Source organism: Malania oleifera, chromosome 7, assembly GCF_029873635.1.
Source record: "Malania oleifera isolate guangnan ecotype guangnan chromosome 7, ASM2987363v1, whole genome shotgun sequence".
Taxonomy (NCBI): Eukaryota; Viridiplantae; Streptophyta; class Magnoliopsida; order Santalales; family Ximeniaceae; genus Malania; species Malania oleifera.
Window position 1 is genome coordinate 16,384,154 of NC_080423.1, and position 18,436 is coordinate 16,402,589.

The 18,436-nt window shown below is 37.2% G+C and overlaps 1 long non-coding RNA gene and 1 other non-coding gene across 2 annotated transcripts; both read right to left on the reverse strand.

The window, feature by feature from the left end:
• Positions 1-307: 307 nt before the first annotated feature.
• On the reverse strand, positions 308-6,165 carry LOC131159564 (uncharacterized). The gene is made up of 3 exons (XR_009137818.1): positions 5,941-6,165; positions 5,769-5,830; positions 308-580 (listed from the first exon to the last, which is right to left on the reverse strand). It is a non-coding gene; the product is annotated as an uncharacterized LOC131159564 (long non-coding RNA).
• On the reverse strand, positions 5,929-6,031 carry LOC131161028 (U6 spliceosomal RNA). The gene has a single exon (XR_009138191.1). It is a non-coding gene; the product is annotated as a U6 spliceosomal RNA (small nuclear RNA).
• Positions 6,166-18,436: the final 12,271 nt, after the last annotated feature.

Consider the following 18,436-nt stretch of genomic DNA (forward strand, 5'->3'; position numbering starts at 1 on the left):
ACCTAACACAATCAATTTAGATGCAACATAACATGATAAAACAACTTGTTGCCTCCTAGAGTCCACAAGGTAATGGGTTTATTATTCATTGCCTATGGACCAATATGCTCACCAAAAGATATGATTTATCCACTTACTGGGAATTTACAATGTTAATGACCTTCATGTTTTCTTTCGCATGAAAATTTCCTCAATTAATATAAAAATCATTTCATTCACAAGAATTGCACATCCTCCAATTCTATAAAAATACAATGGCATAAATAAATAGTTTTCAAAGAAAAGAAACAAGCTTGAGCCTGTATACAAAGTCGTTAACCATAAACTTATAATCATTTTAAATTGCTAATCGATTTTAGTTCCACAAGGAAAAAAATTTATAAATTACTCAAAACATTATATCAGAACATATCTTTTTCCCCGGTTCCTTGCCGAACAAACTCAGAGTGGAGAAAGTGGAAAAAGAAAAAATAAACGAAAAACAGCAGAGACATACAAAAGAATCAAGTCCTTGCTTAATCAATATTGCAGAAGGGACAAAAAGAGGATCACTCTTCCACAACACACAGAAGCAGTCAACCTGTAAGTGGAGTAACAGCAATTAGCAAGAAGTTGGAAATACAGAGTAATAATATTAATAAATGAAATGCTGGTATAGAAGTTTAATATAAATAAAGCTGACTATACATGTAGGATAAATTAGCATGAATATGCAAACAGAGGAACAGTTACACTAAAGCAGGCACAGTAAAACTTCTTAACTTCATGGCAAAATGTTCTGTGCATATCAACTCTGAAAAATTAGGCAAAGACAAAATGTTGATATCTGAAATCCAGATTAAGTAATTGAAATTAGCTGAATTGAAAATCAGGTCCAATTCAAGGTTGATCAATTTTCTAAAATCAAATCCAGCATAATGAATATTGTATTAACACATACACACACATAAAACTATCAGGGGTCATGCAGTGTTCAATGAGACAGGTGACGAAAAGGTTTCCACATCTTAAAAAGTAAACATATAGTTATTCTGTTATTACTCACCTAAAAACTTCAAATTTATAATTGTTGTATATAATTATGATATTGATTGTCAGCGACTCCAATTTGCCCTATAAATGTGTATAATTTTGTCAGACCAAATAAGTAGTGCTGTTTAAAATCCAAGCTCTGGTCATTCGGGATTAGATAGACGAGGCTTAGGCCTTGTAGTTGTCCAACATGAAAGCAACCCTAACCAAAGTTTCACCACATTTAAAGATAGGAATTCATTTAGAGAAAAGAAAATGAAGCACAATTGCATGTCAAAAAACTACAGAATGTAACAAAGGAACAATTTTGTAGAACAGCACTTCATATTGTTAAAAGGACACAATGATAAAAACAGCCCTCAAAAACCATGCAGTTCAAGAAAGAAGCCTGAAAATATGAGTGTAAGATACTAAAAAATGATAAACATTAAAGGAGAACCCTAAATATTCATCGATCCAATATAACCGAAGATATATAAAGAGCAATTACTTTGACTCAACAACTTAGCACCACCATCCATATGATTCAGCATTAACGTTTGATTGCATGTATCATGCATGTCATTCGAGGCCTGTAACCATATGGCATTTGGTTTATTCAAATGGAGGAAATTTATGGGATAATAGTACATTGGGTCAGCCGTTTATTTTCTATTTCATTATTCATGTGTGATTTGTCATTAGTATTCTTTGTAAACCTAATATTTAAAATTCTAGATAATCAAAGCCCTAGTAAATAAGATGCATTGAGTACTTTTAACATTCACAATTAGTTTCTAAGCAAAACAGATATTTTTTGCTTCTTCTATTCTTAAAGAGATTTTTTGCTTATTCTGGTCTTTTCCCTGGCGCAGATGGATCATCCTTTCATGGTGTGGGTAGGAGGTCTGCTATGTTGGCAGTTCATTCAACTCCAAAAGAAATTAAGGGGGGGTTTGATATCACTATCAAAAGTTATGGAAACAAAAACAAAAAACTGAAGACTAGAACTGAAAGCCAAAAAATAGAAACTGAAAACTGAACTGAAAACTAGCAATTTGTTTGGTTAATAATTCTGAAGCCAAAACAAGTAAATCTATTTCAATTTTTTCCTTGAAGAAAAAAAGAATTAAAAAATATGACTAAAATAATGATAAATAATGGAATTCAAATTAGAAAATAAATATTTTGAATTTAATTATAATTATTATACTTCTAAACTTATGTTTTAGTTCTCCAAGAACAATCCTATTGAATGTGAAAATTGAAAAGTAGTTAAAATACTTTTAGAATGATTACATTATTTTTAAAAAATTTAGAAATTTATGGTTTTTTATTTAAATTTAATTTAGTTACCATGGTCATTTCTTTAAAGTGTTTTCTTTAAAATCATGTATATAGTGATTTGATCCACAAAAAAGAATTTTGGATATAAAAGTATTGTGGCAACAGGCTGTCACAACACATCAAAACCGTAAAACCTAGTTCAGTTTATTCTTTAACAGCTGAAAACCAAGAACAGAAACACAACAATAGCAACTTAGGCAAATATGTTGTCATCACCTGTTTCATCATTCTCTAACAACAAAACAGAAAGCAAAATACATAAATGAAACCGAACATCCCCAAAGATATCTTCTTCATTGTCTACAGCTTCTTTTTAATCATCTACTGCAATACAGATCTCAAAAAATCCAATCCACATGCAATTCATAATTATTTAATTCCAACAGGCCACATACCCTTCAAAGATTCCAAACCCAAGAGTTTAATTTTTCTCACTTTTTTAAAGACTCAATATATATAACAACAAAAATAAAAAGCCTTAGGATATCAAAAAGCATGGTACCAACTCGTTTAATGTTAAGACGATATTGGGCCATTTTCATAAAGATGACGGTTAATAAAAGAACTATTTTAGGCTTGATTCTAGCTTGGTGAAGTTGTTCCAAACAAAAGTAGGCAAGTCCTATTCAGTAACAAGTTGAGGGTCCCAGCCCAGCAGGTGTGTAAGTATGAAATCCCATTAAGTGGGGTCGGATATATGAATCCTTTTTTGAAAATCCACTTGATCAAGGGCATTCTCTCCAGCTAACTCAAGAGCTATTAAATATTTTTCTCACCACCTCATTCTAGGTTATTTTCGGTCTACCCCTCCCGCTTCTAGTACCATTTAAAGTAATTTGCTCGCTCCTCCTCGCTAGTGCAATACTTGGCCTACGCTTTTCAAGTGCCCAAACCATCTAAGCCGCCCCTTCTTTATTTTATCCTCTACTGGTGTTGTGCCTAACTAATTGTGAACATGTTCATTCCATAATTTATACTTTAATGTTATGCCACTCATCTACCTTAGCTCGCACATTTCGGCCACTTTAACTTTTATCTTTTGTTTCTTAGTTGCCAAGCATTCTAATACATATAGCATATCTTAGAGTCGTCCTATAAAACATTCCTTTTAATTTTAGTGATATTATTTGATCGCACATCACACATGAAGCACTCCTCCATTTTCTCCTACCTGCTTTAATTTGATTTATTACATCCTCATCAATTTCTCCCCCCTGCTTGCATAACAAATACAAGATATTGAAATCTACTACTGCTATTATTTCTTAATCATCAAGTTTAGTCTTATCTTCAATATTGCTCCTTACATGGCTGAAATTGCATTTCACATATTTTGTCTTGTTTCTACTTATCCTAAAGCCTTTAGACTCTAACACTGTTCTCCAACATTCTAACTTAGATTCTGCCTCACACCCACTTCAATCAATCAAAACAATATTATCTGCAAACAGCATACCTGTCTTAGATATTACTCCTAAGTTCATCAGTTACTAAATCGAATAGATAGGGGCTTAAAGTGGAGCCTTCATGCACACCTATTTTGATTAGCAATTCTCTAGATTCTCCTACAATCCTATTGCTAGATGTTACTCTGCAAATCCTCTCCCAATCATCTACTTAATGCATCAACCAAATAGTGAATGATACGGTTCTTTTCTCCTTGAAGAATGCGAGTAGCTTTTTTAATGTGTTAAACATGTTACAGATTTCTAAGAAAGTCTCGGGATTGAGAATCAATTTTTTCAAGAGTGGAATTGTGGGATTTGATATAGAGTAACATATTCCTTTTTGTTTTTTCTATGGTAGCAATTATCAACTTTAGTGTTTCCTTAGGTCATAGTAATCCTACTGCATTTTCTTCTTGGACCCAACTTATGCAAGACTTTCTAGGAGGTTAGATGGGTGGAAGGGAGTTTTTTACATTAGGGGTTCATGTTACTCGTATTCACGCTTGTCTGTTTTCTATTCCGTTGTATTATTTGTCATTATTTAGGATCCCTGCATGGTGGTGTGTAAAGCTCAGAAGTTGATGATAGATTTTTTATAGTCAAGTGAAGGAGAAAGGGGCAAAATCATCTTGTAGGTTGGGAGACAGTGAGTAGATCTAAAAGGGAGGGAGATTTCAATGTCTAAAAGCATTTCCTTGGTGGTGAAGTGCTTATGACGTTTTTGTTTAGAACCGAACTCTCTTTGGCATAAGGAAATCCAAAGTAAGTCTGAGCTCCATCCAAATTCCAAAAACGTCAAAGAAGAATTTGCAAATTTAAGAACCACTCAAATTTGGATGTTCAAAATGATTATGAAAATCTTAAAGGCATCAACCAATAACTTTTAAGTAGACTTGCAAACAAATTTGCGTTTCCATGTATTGATTGTATTCAAATCAAATTAAGGCCATGCAAAGTCTGATTCAACGCCAGCAACAAGAATTTGGCACTGGATAACCCGCAGAGAAGGGGAATGGCTTTGGCGAATAAATGTTTTCTGTGCAAAAGTAAAGTAGAGGCTGTGCACCACCTCCTTGTAGAGTGTAATAGGACAAGGAGTCTGTGGAACTGTGCTTTAAACACAGTGTGGATCAAATGGACAGGAACAGATTCTGTTGTGGGACAGCTGTGTGTTTGGCGGGGTGTTCTGGCTGTCAGAGTAAGTAAATGCACTACTGAATTAATCCCCTTTACAATTTTTTTGCTTGTGTGGACGGAAAGAAATCAAAGAAGGAAGGGAAAAATCGTTCAAGTGGCTTATAACAATTATTTTCTTATCTTTTTGTAGACGGGGTTAATGTCAGCATTTTGTAAATGGTAGAACTGCCATAATTTTATTGAAATTATTTCTTTGTGCAAAAAAAATGCATAAAATAAGCCAAATTTTAAAAAGGAAGCATGCTGCCCTTGTTAGTATGGGCTAAGATACATCACTCAAGGCAAAACAGACAAGACTCTACACAATCAAAACTGGCAAGTGGGAGTCAATTGATCTGTTTTCTTTTCATTTATACTAAGAAATGCCAGCTTCTTTGTATATGAATTCCCACAACAACTATCTTCGGGCAAGGGATATAAATCCTACAAAGTCCACACAATTTGCCACTTAAAATGCAGCATCAAATCAGTGCAATGCATGCCTAGAACTGTTGTTTTTCTCTTTGTAAAAATGGCATGCGGATGAAAGAGCTCTCACAAGCATTTCATCAAACACGTAAGATAAAAATTGTTTAGGCTGCTAAACTGCAGGGAAAAGAAAAAGCAACCCGCTCGATAATTGCATTAAACAAGACACGCAGCCCACAGATTTCTGTTTTCTGTTAAGTATTACACGCGTATTAGAAGAACAACCTTCAAATATCATTATCCGACATTCAAAAATACCCGTAAAAGAAGCAGCAGCAGCTAACAGTAAACACCAACCTCAATCTTAAGATTTTACTTCAATCTGAAGATGTTGATTCCGGGAGCGGAACTGGGCAGTGCTGAAGAACAGCCGAAACAAGTCAATCAATTGATGGAAAAAAAATATAAAAAAGCTGAGGGAAAAAAAAAACCAAAAGAATCGCAGAGAAGAAGGGAAAAAAATTTGGACCATTTCTCGATTTGTGCGTGTCATCCTTGCGCAGGGGCCATGCTAATCTTCTCTGTATCGTTCCAATTTTATCGGATGTCTCCGAAGAGACGAACACCTGCTTCGACGCTCAGGTAAAGAGGAAGCAAAAACGGCATGATGCTGCCAATGTGGGACGTCTACAACAGTGGAAGTGCGTGATTTCATGGTGGATTTTTTCCCCACGAGTCCACCACTCTGGAGTTCAAGTGGTAGGAACTGGGAAGGGTGGACTTGGGCAGCCCAACTAGGCCTGGCCTATCAAGCTTTGGATTTTGTGGCCCAGCCCAACTAGATGAGACCCACACACCTTATTTCATTAGTTTAAATTGTTTGTGAAAATTAAAGAACATTCGAAATAGAGTGTGGAGAAAGTCTTTATATACATTTAAATTTAGTACCAAATTGATTCGATTCACCAATCCAAGTTACTTGTAGGAAAGTAAGTCCGATCTCATTCGTAAAAGAGAATATATATATATATATATATATATATATATATATATATATATATATTATTTTCAAGTAACTTTTAAATACATATTATGCCTAATTTGGTTTAAATAAATCGATCAAATACTAAAGTATTTGATGATATTTTTAAAATTTCTTAAATTGATCTAATCGATTTAAAAATGCAAACATATTTAATTTGATAAGTGAGAAAATTCATCATTTTTTCCCCTTGATGAAAAATGAAAAAACCGAACGCTCTAATAGTTAAAATTAAAATGATCAATTTTATTTTTGTCTAATGAAAATTTCTGTTATTTTTTTTATTATTTACAACTATTAAATAAACTCATGATGAAGAAGAAAAACATTATGTGTATATTAAATTAAAAACTTTGATTTACATAATCAATTGAAAATAAATTCAACTAATAATGTCCTTATGTGAACCTCATAAAAAATTTAGCAAAAAGACATGGATATCCCTCTAAAATTTCACTCTTAAATATTTATTTTCTAAGACATTTATGCATCATAGCCATCAAATAGTCAAATAAAATTTTAAAAAAATTAATTTTTTTAGCCCTCAATGTAGAATTTACATCCCAAAGGATATGTCCCACATGAATTATATGGGTCCCACATGTAGGGTATGTATCTCATATGATAAGAATATGAATTAATGGTTGTATAGGTTAACTAAATGGTTAACTTATTTAATATGAGAAATTAATGGTGGAAGTTTGAAGAGATTCGTATAAATAAATAAATAAATAAATATATATATATATATTAGCTACTATTATGGGGAGTAGCTATAAGGGGCATGCTATACATCAAATTAAGTTCTAAGGGTAGAAAAAGAGAGCTAAAGAAAGAGAAACGAAAAGCTAAGCTTATAAGCTCTAAGGATTAGTTACATGGTGATGTTAGCTGCGAAGAAAAGATAGGAAGAAATGAATTGTCTTCTCTCTACCTCTACTTCTCTAATCATCAGGAGATCCCATAAATCTGATGAATGAAGGAAAGAGAAAGAGGAAAAGTGGGAGAAACGATTTCTTCGGATTCTCCGAGTGTTCTTCTTGATAGGTTCAATATAGTCGATTTCGGTATGTAAAGTTTATAGTTTATGATTTATTTATTTTTCGCATAAAGGTTATTGATGTGAAGTTCATGATAATTGAAGATCCTTGGTTGCAGTATATTTATGAATTTTTTTCCTAAAAAAATAATAGCATCTAGAAATTTTCCTACACTCAACACATGCAGCATGACAAAAATAATTACATAAAGTGTGAAAATGTATTTGTATGAAGTTGATCAATTTTTGTGTGTGTTAGGACACACAAACGCATTCAGATCACATAGTTGCAATGTAACGACCCGGTCCTTTATACGGACCCAGGTGTCACTCACTCATACAAAATATCTATACCTGTTCAAGATACATAAACAGTCCGCCCTAAACAGGGACATTCAAGTGTAACTCATACATGACAGGAATGTAAATGTTGCGAAAAAACATAAACATTCATTGGGATTTCTAATAAACATATACCAGAGTTTACTATTGTATCCTCAAATACGTTTATATAGACTAAGAACATATTCTATTAATTCAACCACAAAAGGATATTCCAACTAAGTTCAATATTCCCATAAACCACTTACGTATGCTACAATCAAAAACAATTCTCCAAGTCCCTTAAGCACCTAGGACCGACGTCCTAATGGATCTAAAAACAAAGGTTGTATAATGGGGTGAGACACCTCTCAATGAGAAAGAAAGTGTTACAACAGTGTGTGATCACATATGCACACTTGAATAAAACCGATATATGTAAATGTAAAACATGTCTTTACAATACTGCAATATATAAGATTTATTTGCTCATTCTAGTATTTAATTCATGCATATGAATATTAGAACAACGACCAACTTGTCATAACATGTTTTGCCTATTTATCCCGTGGCACGGGTTGCGCACTGATATCTCCAACAATGCCCTAGTCGTGCAGGCATTTGTCAAGTATCTAATATATAATCCGACTACCCCCATCTGGTCTATTATTTCACCAGTGGTTTTATTACTCCTGCTAGCTGACTATCTATGTACCCACACTGATTTACATGTTTGGTTGCACTGTACCCTTCCAACTGAGGAATTCCCTGCCATTGGGAGTATCTTTCACCTCCATTAATGAAGCTTTTTCAACTTCTCACATCGGAGTATCTTTCAATTCCATTTACTGGAGTATCTTTCAACCCTTTTTACTGGAGTATCTTTCAACCCCTTTTTGTAGCAAGTTGTGGTTCCATTTATCATATATACAATTTATAACAAAATATAGTAACCTGTGCAATTCCAGTATTTTCACAAATTCAGATAATCGCATCGGGTTCAAACCGGAGCCTATCCACTCGTTTTACCCCTTTTTGTTTTACTGATAACGCTCGATGTATAACCGGCCTCTATTTTCCACCTTTTCCGTATAACAAATTTGGAACTTCAATTCCCATATCTCATATACATAGTATATCAAATTCATACATTTCCATTTCAACATATATCACATGAGTTTAATCCAAAAATCAGTAAAATGATAAAAATCTGATAAACATCATTTAAATGTAAAAGTAAAGGATTCAAACATCTCCTACTACAGTATAAATGCAAATAGGTGATTTACATAAAATTTGGAGATCATGCGCCAAAATCCTCATTTTTTACCAAAAATCGTAAAACCGGCATTTCTACTCGGTAGAAGTTAGCAAATAAGAAGTTCAATCATACATATAAATATAAACTAGCTTTTTAGCGGTTTAGTTTTCCAAAAATAACTGTTGTAATCAAATTCCCCTTACCTTAAACTCGAAACGAAACTTCGTACAAAACCGATCCAAACCGACAACCCAGGATCCTGAAAACCTAAAACCACAGAACATAACCTTACTATTATTTCGACTACTATCCAAATATCCAATCAAAATTAAGATCAGATCCTTACCTCGATTTTTAGGAAAACCCAAAAATCCTCAAAATAACGATCTGATCCGCTAAAGTTGTAAAACTTCTTCTTCTGATCCCCGCAGGAACTTCTGTTTTTAGAAACGGACGACGAATAGCGAAAAATCTGAGAGAGAGAAAGAGAGAGAGAGAGAGAGAGAGAGAGAGAGTTTTCGCTGGTTTAGAGAGAGAGAGAGCTTTGGAAGAAACTTAGCTTCTAAGCAACCAAAATGGATATTTATAAGACCTTTGACCAAGTCCAACTCATCGACGGGGTGGCATCTTCGTCGATGAATACGCCACACAGCTCGTTAACGAAGCCATCCTTCGTCGCCGAGCCCAAGTTCCGGATATTTCTTTGACCCGCTCGATATTTGCTCGTCGACGAGGCTCTGAATTTCATCGATGAGGCTCTAAAGGACTTCGTCGATGAGTGTGATTCCTTCGTCAATGAACCCAGCTTATTACGGTTTGGTTCTCTACAATCTCCCTTCCTTATAAGAATTTTGTCCTCGAAATTTACTAACAATTGCTAACATAATCTTTTCTTATAATCCTGCTTCACAAAAGAGTCGACCATCACCTACAAAGTGACTTTGGCCCAAATTCATTACATACCCTCACATATGGCGGAGGATTACCGTGGTTATACAAAAGATACATCGGAAGATTACATTTATAAACAAGACTCTCTCGAAGATCATATCATTCAATCTACATCATCTACACTACTGTATATCTATGTACTATCAAATAACTGTGGGTACTTCTGGAGTATTTCATATTCTAATTCCCATGAAACTTCTTCCACTGCATGGTTATGCCATAATACCTTTACGAGAGGTATTTCCTTAGTCCGTAACTGTTGCACCTTCTGATCCAATATTTGCACTAGTACTTCCTCATACGATAAGGCATTATTGATCTCTAGAGGTTTGTAACTCAGTACGTGTGATGGATCTAGTACGTACTTCCTCAGTACAGACACATGAAATACATTATGGACTCTAGATAAAACTGGAGGTAAAGCCACTCGATAAGCAACCGAACCTATCCTTTCAAGGATCTCAAAAGGCCCGATATACCGAGGGCTTAGCTTCCCCTTCTTCCCGAACCTCATCACCTCTTTCATCGGAGCGATTCTTAGGAATACCATATCTCCTACCTCAAATTTCAACTCTCGTCGACGAGTATAGCATAACTCTTCTATCGACTCTGAGTTGCTTTGATTCTTTCCCTGATCAATCCGAACTTTGCAGAGGTCTGCTGAATTAATTCTGGACCTAGTATCTGCCGCTCACCTACCTGATCCCAATACAACGAAGATCGATACCGACGACCATACAAAGCCTCATAAGGTGCCATCTCTATGCTCACCTAGTAACTGTTATTATATGCAAATTCAACTAGCGGTAGATATCATATCCAACTATCACCGAACTCTTATACACAAGCCCACAACATATCCTCTAACGTCTGAATAGTCCTCTCCGACTGTCCATCCGTCCGTGGGTGAAAAGACGTACGAAACGTCAGTCGCGATCCCAAGGCACCTTATAAACTCTTCTAGAAACGAGATGTAAAACGCAAATTCCGATCTAAAACAATAGAAATAGGGACACCATGGAGTCGTACCACCTCCTACACATAAAGCTCTTCCAACCTATTCAGAGAGTAGTTGACTCTGATTGGAATGAAATGTGCATTTTTTGTCAGCCGATCCACTATAACCCATATGGCATTTTGCCCATGCACCGCCGTAGGTAAACCTCACAAAATCCATCGAGACATGTTCCCATTTCCACTCAGGGACGTCGAGTGGCTGAAGTAGTCCTGCGAGTTTCTGATGTTCTGCTTTGATCCGCTGACATGTCAAGCATTACTCTACAAAACGGGCGATCTCTCTTTTCATGTTGGACCAGAAAGATTCCCTCAAATCCCGGTACATCTTCATACTACCAAAATGTACAGTGTAGAGTGAACGATGTGCCTCCTCCAGAATGACCCGTTTAATCACGGCATCATTCGGTACACAAACCCTACCACGAAATCTCAATATCCCATCGCCATAGATACTGAAATCCGGCTTTAACCCCTTCTAAACTCCTTCCATAACCTCAACCAACTAGGGATCCTCCTTCTGTACCACACGGATCCTCTCCTGCAAAGTTGGTTGTACCACCAAGCTAGCAAGGACAGCCTGATGGTTTCCTTCTACTACCTCCAAACTCAATCTCTCAAGGTCCATAAAGATCTGATGCTGAACCTCCACTTCCTAAACAGACGCATCCACAGACTTCCGACTCAAAAGCATCGGCTACCACATTAGCCTTTCCCGGGTGATAGCTAATAACACAATCGTAGTCTTTAATCAACTCAAGTCATCTACGCTGTCTCATGTTGAGCTCCTTTTGGGTGAATTAGTATTTAAGACTCTTATGGTCAGTAAAAATCTCACACCTTTCGCCGTACAAGTAGTGCCTCCAAATTTTCAGTGCAAACACTACCGCTGCTAACTCCATATCATGCGTCGGGTAGTTCTTCTCGTATTCTTTGAGTTGATGAGAAGCGTAAGCAACTACCTTGCCCTGCTGCATTAAAACACAGCCAAGACCCCTTTTCGAAGCATCACTATAAATAACGAAGCCACCATCATTGGATGGAAGAGTCAGAACTCGAGTCGTGACTAGTTGCTGTTTCAGCCCCTGGAAACTCAACTCACACTTATCTGTCCAATCATACCTCACGTTCTTTCGCATGAGTCTCTTTAAAGGACCTGCTAAACTAGAGAACTCTTTCACAAACCGACGGTAGTAACCTGCAAGACCTAGAAAACTTATGACTTCCTGAAAATTCTTCGGTCTCGCCCAGTCCACTACTGCTTCAATCTTACACGGGTCCACGAATATGTAACGACCTGCTTATTAAATTGATTTTTTTTCATAATAGCAAATAACATACTCTAATACCATAGTATCAACCTAAGCAACAGGAAGCAGAAATCATACAAACACAACCATAAACCATTATATACAATACCACATAATACCAGAGTACTATATGTTTCCAAAATATGTACATGTATTTTCCCAAAAATACCCTCAACTAGCTAGGGTTTACAAAAACGTTCCCAAAATGATACTCACTCTCTGACAGGGCACTACAAACGCCCCTCTATTTTCGAGTCTGGTCTGCTCGCCTACCTGGATCACCTGAAAAATATTTCAACACTAGGATGAGCCAACGCTCAGTAAGAAGAAATATGCTATTACTAGTGTGTGGCAAATGAGCTACTACATATATATATATATATATATATATATATATATATATATATCATGAAATCTATTTCATATAAACATGAATAACTAAGTACAACAGTACAGCACAAATAATAAAGTACACCACCCCTTTTACCTATTGCTTGACATATTAGTATTATGGTTATAATTCAAAATACTTCTAATGTATATAAGTAGGATCCCCATTTCTGTAAATCAATACATAAGTAATAGTAACTGAAACTGTTCCATGTGGCTATCTGTGTCATGACATGCCCCTTATGACAAGGTTGTGCGGCCCATAGGTTAGATTTACCTTGGCTGGCCAATCAGGAATAAATCACTGAACTCCGTCAGTCGACCTGCCCACCTCAACCCATATTTGGATGGGGAGCCTAACCTCTTCCAGGGCCTATGTGGTCGACCGTACCACGTATTATCTAAATAGGTGGTTGCACTCATAAAGTAACATAGTATCTGTAGCAACGGTACCGTGCTCTGTAGCTGCAAGTCCAACAGGGTCTGATATCATATAATATTTTTCTATACATATTTATCTGATTTACCATGATTCTGAAGTAATCATAATAACCATGATGCTGCAAAACGTTTTGAAACCTGAATAATCATAACATGGAACTGCATATTCGTAATATTGGAATTCGTATAATCATGGTACTAAGATTCGTATAATCATAGTACTAAAATCCGTAAAATCATGGTACTGAAGTTCACATAATCATAGTACTTAAGTCCGTAAAATCAAGGTACTGAAATTCATAAAAATCATGAAACTACAATTTGTAAAACATATCCCCGTACTACATACATATTCACAAACCACACCATACTTTAATACATAATTTTCGTAAATAAATACACTGTATAATATTTAGATTTTTCCTAACATAGCATATTTCCCTTACCTTAACTCTGAAAAGGCCCTACTGTACTCTAGCCCGATACCCGCAGGGCCTACTATACAACACCCTGAAAATGATATTTGCCAGAACTAAACATCAGTATTCTGCCTACATCATTTCCTATAACTGCCAAGAAGTCAAAAACTGGATAAAAGTCTTTACCCTAAATTTGGGACGAAATCCAACTACGTTTCTCTGACGATCCGCGCCGGCAGACTTGTGGAAAACTCTGCCTGGAGCGTCGTGGTAACCTCGGATCGTCGATCCGACTACTGGTGGGGCCGGAAACGAAGAGAGAAGGGAGAGAGAGTCATAGGAGAGAGAGAGAGGAGAGAGAGAGCGGCGAGAGAAATGAGAAATATCTCGGTTTTCCTCCTTATATACTGCCAGATTCGTCGCCGAGACACGTCACCTCGTCGACGAGTCTTTCATAAAATTCATCGACAAAGCCCTGTATTCGTCGAGGAAACTCAGAGCAACCGGAAACCTCTCTCGGTATTTTCTAGTTGACGAAGCCCTGTGTTCGTCGACGAAATTGTGAAGACCTTCGTCGACGAGACCCTATGTTCGTCGACGAAATCTACGGCCTCCTTTTGTTTCTATATCTATTTTCTTTCCCTCTTATTATTAAAATGCTATTATTCTTCGGGTCACTACAGAATATACTTTCTTTAGACACCACGTGCCCCAGAAATGCAATCTGTTTCAGTCAGAACTCGCACTTCTTCAGTTTAGCATACAACCTCTTATCCCCAAGCATTTGCAATACTAGCCTCAAATGAACTTCATGCTCTGCAACACTCCTTGAATACACTAGGATATCATCGATAAATACCACAACGAACCGGTCTAGATACTCGTGGAAGACCCTGTTCATCAAATCGATAAATGCTGCAAGTGCATTACTCAAACCAAAAGGCATAACCATAAATTCAAAATGGCCATACCAGGTTCGAAATGCAGTTTTCAAAACGTCCTCCACTTTCACCTTAGGTTGGTGATACCCAGAACGTAGGTCAATCTTGGAGAAGACCTGCGTGCCTTGAAGTTGGTCAAACAAATCATCAATCCTGGGTAGTAGATATTTATTCCTTATCGTCACTTTGTTAAGCTCTCTATAGTCGATGCACATCCTCATCGACTCACCCTTCTTCTTCACAAATAACACTGGTGCTCCCCAAGGAGAAACACTAGGTCGAATGTACCCCTTGTCTAACAGCTCCTGAAGCTACTCTTTCAACTCTCTTAGCTCAGCTGGAGCCATACGATATGGAGCTTTCGATATTAGCGACGTACCTAGAGCTAACTCAATAGAAAATTCTGCTTCACAGTCTGGAGGTAACCCTAGCAAGTCCTCTAGAAACACGTCAGGGAACTCGCGCACTCAGCAATCATCTCCAATTCTCGTTCTTCTGCTGGCGTGTCTTTCACAAACATCAGATACCCTTGGCACCCTTTAAGGGGTAGCCTTCTAGCTTGCATAGCAGAAAGGATCCGTGGTGTAGAACGCACACACGATCCAAGGAACTAAAATTACTGCTTTCCTGGCAGTCTGAACAACACCTCCCTCCTGTGGCAATCGATACTGGCATAACTAGAAAACAACCAGTCCATCCCTAAGATGATATCAAAGTCATACATGTTGTATACCACAAGATCAACTCGTAGCACCCTTCCCTAAATTTCAACCAGGAAGTCACGAACTACCTTGCTACACCCAACCACAGATCCAAACGGTGTAGCTACCATCAGTTCATAATCTAACAATTACACCTCTAATCCACACAATTTAACATAACCTCGGGAAATAAAAGAATGTGTTGCCCCGAAATCAAACAATACAACAGCTTCATGAGAAAGCATGTAAATGATACCTGTGACTATGTCACCAGCGTTCTCAGCGTCACCAGGAGTCAGAGAATACACCCCAGCCTGGGACGTAACCCCCTGTTGACTGCCACGATGTGTTGAAGCATTCCCTCTATATGGCTGCTGCAAGGCTCCACTATTTCCCTGCATCCCACAATCTCTCGCCTGGTGCCCTTGCTTACCACACCGCATACAAGCCCCCGTAGACAACCAACACTACCCAGGGTGTCTCTTACCACACAAAGGACAACGTTGAAAACGTGCGGTGTTCTGAGACATACCACCACTGTTCTTTTTCCAATTACTCTGCTTTGCCCCGGATGAAGAACTAGGAGGCGTTATCCTCTTCTTTGGAACCTGGACCTCTTCATCCTCAAGAAAACACTCCTCTGCCACCATGGCTTTATCAACCAACGTAGCAAAGTGTTGCAACTGCAGAATCACCGTTTGCCTACGGATCTCCTTCCTCAGACCCCTCTGAAACTTCCAGGCCTTCTTCACTTCATCCAGTATCACGAATGGAGCAAATTGGGAGAGTTCCTGGAACTTGGAAGCGTACTGCTACACTGTCATCGATTCCTGAGTCAGATTCATGAATTCTTCCATCTTCGCGTTTCTAACCATGGCCGAAAAGTAACGTTCAAAGTAGAGCTCTTTGAATCGGGCCCACGTCAACACTATTGGTATAGGTCGGTGCTCTTCCATCTGCTTTACAGGCACCTACCATCTCTCAGCCTCTCCTGCCAACTTGAACGTGGCAAAAGTGACCTTCTGATTCTCTGTAGAATTCAAGACATCCAGGATCTTCTTGATCTCCTAGATCCAAATTTCAGCATGAACTGGATCTGTACTTCCTATGAAAGTCGAAGGCTTCAACCTGGTGAACTGATCAATGGAGCATCTCATCTCAAATGTGAGACGGTCATGCCCCCTATTCGTTTGCACCGCCTCAGCCATAAGTTGTTGTGCGAAATCCCGTAACACACTAGTGGAATCATTACCAACCTTAGGGTCGGCACCCTTACTACTACTGCCTCCCACATTGGCAGTAATATCCCTGGATTCCATCCTGAAAGAAAATTATGAGAATCCATTAGAAGGTAATAACCTAAGCATCAACTATCATACAATAGACTCAGTTCCCATAAATCCACATCCTGAATATTGATGTACTCCATTAATTTAACATCATCATTCTAACTCAAGTTCTGTCCTTCCACTTGCAAACAACACCATTGATAGATTGCCATGATTTTCTGAACCCCTCGAATGATCCAGAAAAATACGAAAGTCTGCCAATGGATTTCGTCTCCAGGTATACAAAACAAAACCCGAGATCGTATATGTCCTATACTTTGGTATATTCTAAACTATCAAAACTAGCAAATCCTAAGTTCTGCTTATATCCCTAACCAGGCAGCATGAATCAAATCATACTTCCGACTAGCTATGTCTCTGATACCAACTGTAACGACTCGGCCCTTTATACGGACCCAAGTGTCACTCACTCATACAAAATACATGTACCTATTCAAGATACATAAACAGCCTGCCCTAAACAGGGACATTTGGGTGTAACTCATACATGATAGGAATGTAAATGTTGCGGAAAAACATAAACATTCATCGGGATTTCTAATAGACATACCATAATTTACTGTTGTATCCTCAAATAAGTTTATACAGACTTAGAACATATTCTATTAATACAACCCCAAAAGGATATTCCCACTAAGTTCAATATTCCCACAAACCACATACGTATGCTACAACCAAAAACAATTCTCCAAGTCCCTTAAGCATCTGGGACCGATGTCCTGATGGACCTAAAAACAAAGGTTGTATAATGGGGTGAGACACCTCTCAGTAAGGAAAAAAGTGTTACAACAACGTGCGATCACATATGCACATTTGAATAAAACCCATATATGTAAATGTAAAACATGTCTTTACAATACTGCAATATATAAGATTTATTTGCACATTCTAGTATTTAAATCATGCATATGAATATTAGAACAATGACCAGCTCGTCATAACATGTTTTGCCTATTTACCTTGTGGCACGGGTTGTGCACTAATATCTCCAACAATGCCCTAGTCGTGCAGGCATTTGTCAAGTATCTAATATATAATCCGACTACCCCCATCTGGTCTATTATTTCACCAGTGGTTTTATTACTCCTGCTAGCCGACTATCTATGTACCCACACTGATTTACATGTGTGGTTGCACTGTACCCTTCCAGCTGAGGAATTCCCTGCCATTGGGAGTATCTTTCACCTCCATGAATGAAGCTTTTTCAACTTCTCACATCGGAGTATCTTTCAACCCCTTTTGTAGCAAGTTGTGGTTCCATTTATCATATATACAATTTATAACAAAATATAGTAACCTGTGCAATTCCAGTATTTTCACAAATTCAGATAATCGCATCGGGTTCAAACCGGTGCCTATCCACTCGGGTTACCCCTTTTTGATTTACTGATAACACTCGGTGTATAACTGGCCTCTATTTTTCACCTTTTCCGTATAACAAATTTGGCACTTCTGTTCCCATATCTCATATACATAGTATATCAAATTCATACATTTCCATTTCAACATATATCACACGAGTTTAATCCAAAAATCCGCAAAAATGATAAAAATCTGATAAACATCATTTAAATGTAAAAGTAAATGATTCAAGCATCTCCTACTACAATATAAATGCAAATAGGTGATTTTTATAAAATTTGGAGATCATGCGCCAAAATTCTCATTTTTTTACCAAAAACCATAAAAATCGTAAAACCAACATTTCTACTTGGTAGAATTTAGCAAATAAGTAGTTCAATCATACATATAAATATAAACTAGCTTTTTAGCGGTTTAATTTTTCAAAAATAACTGTTGTAATCAAATTCCTCTTACCTTAAACTCGAAACGAAACTTCGTACAA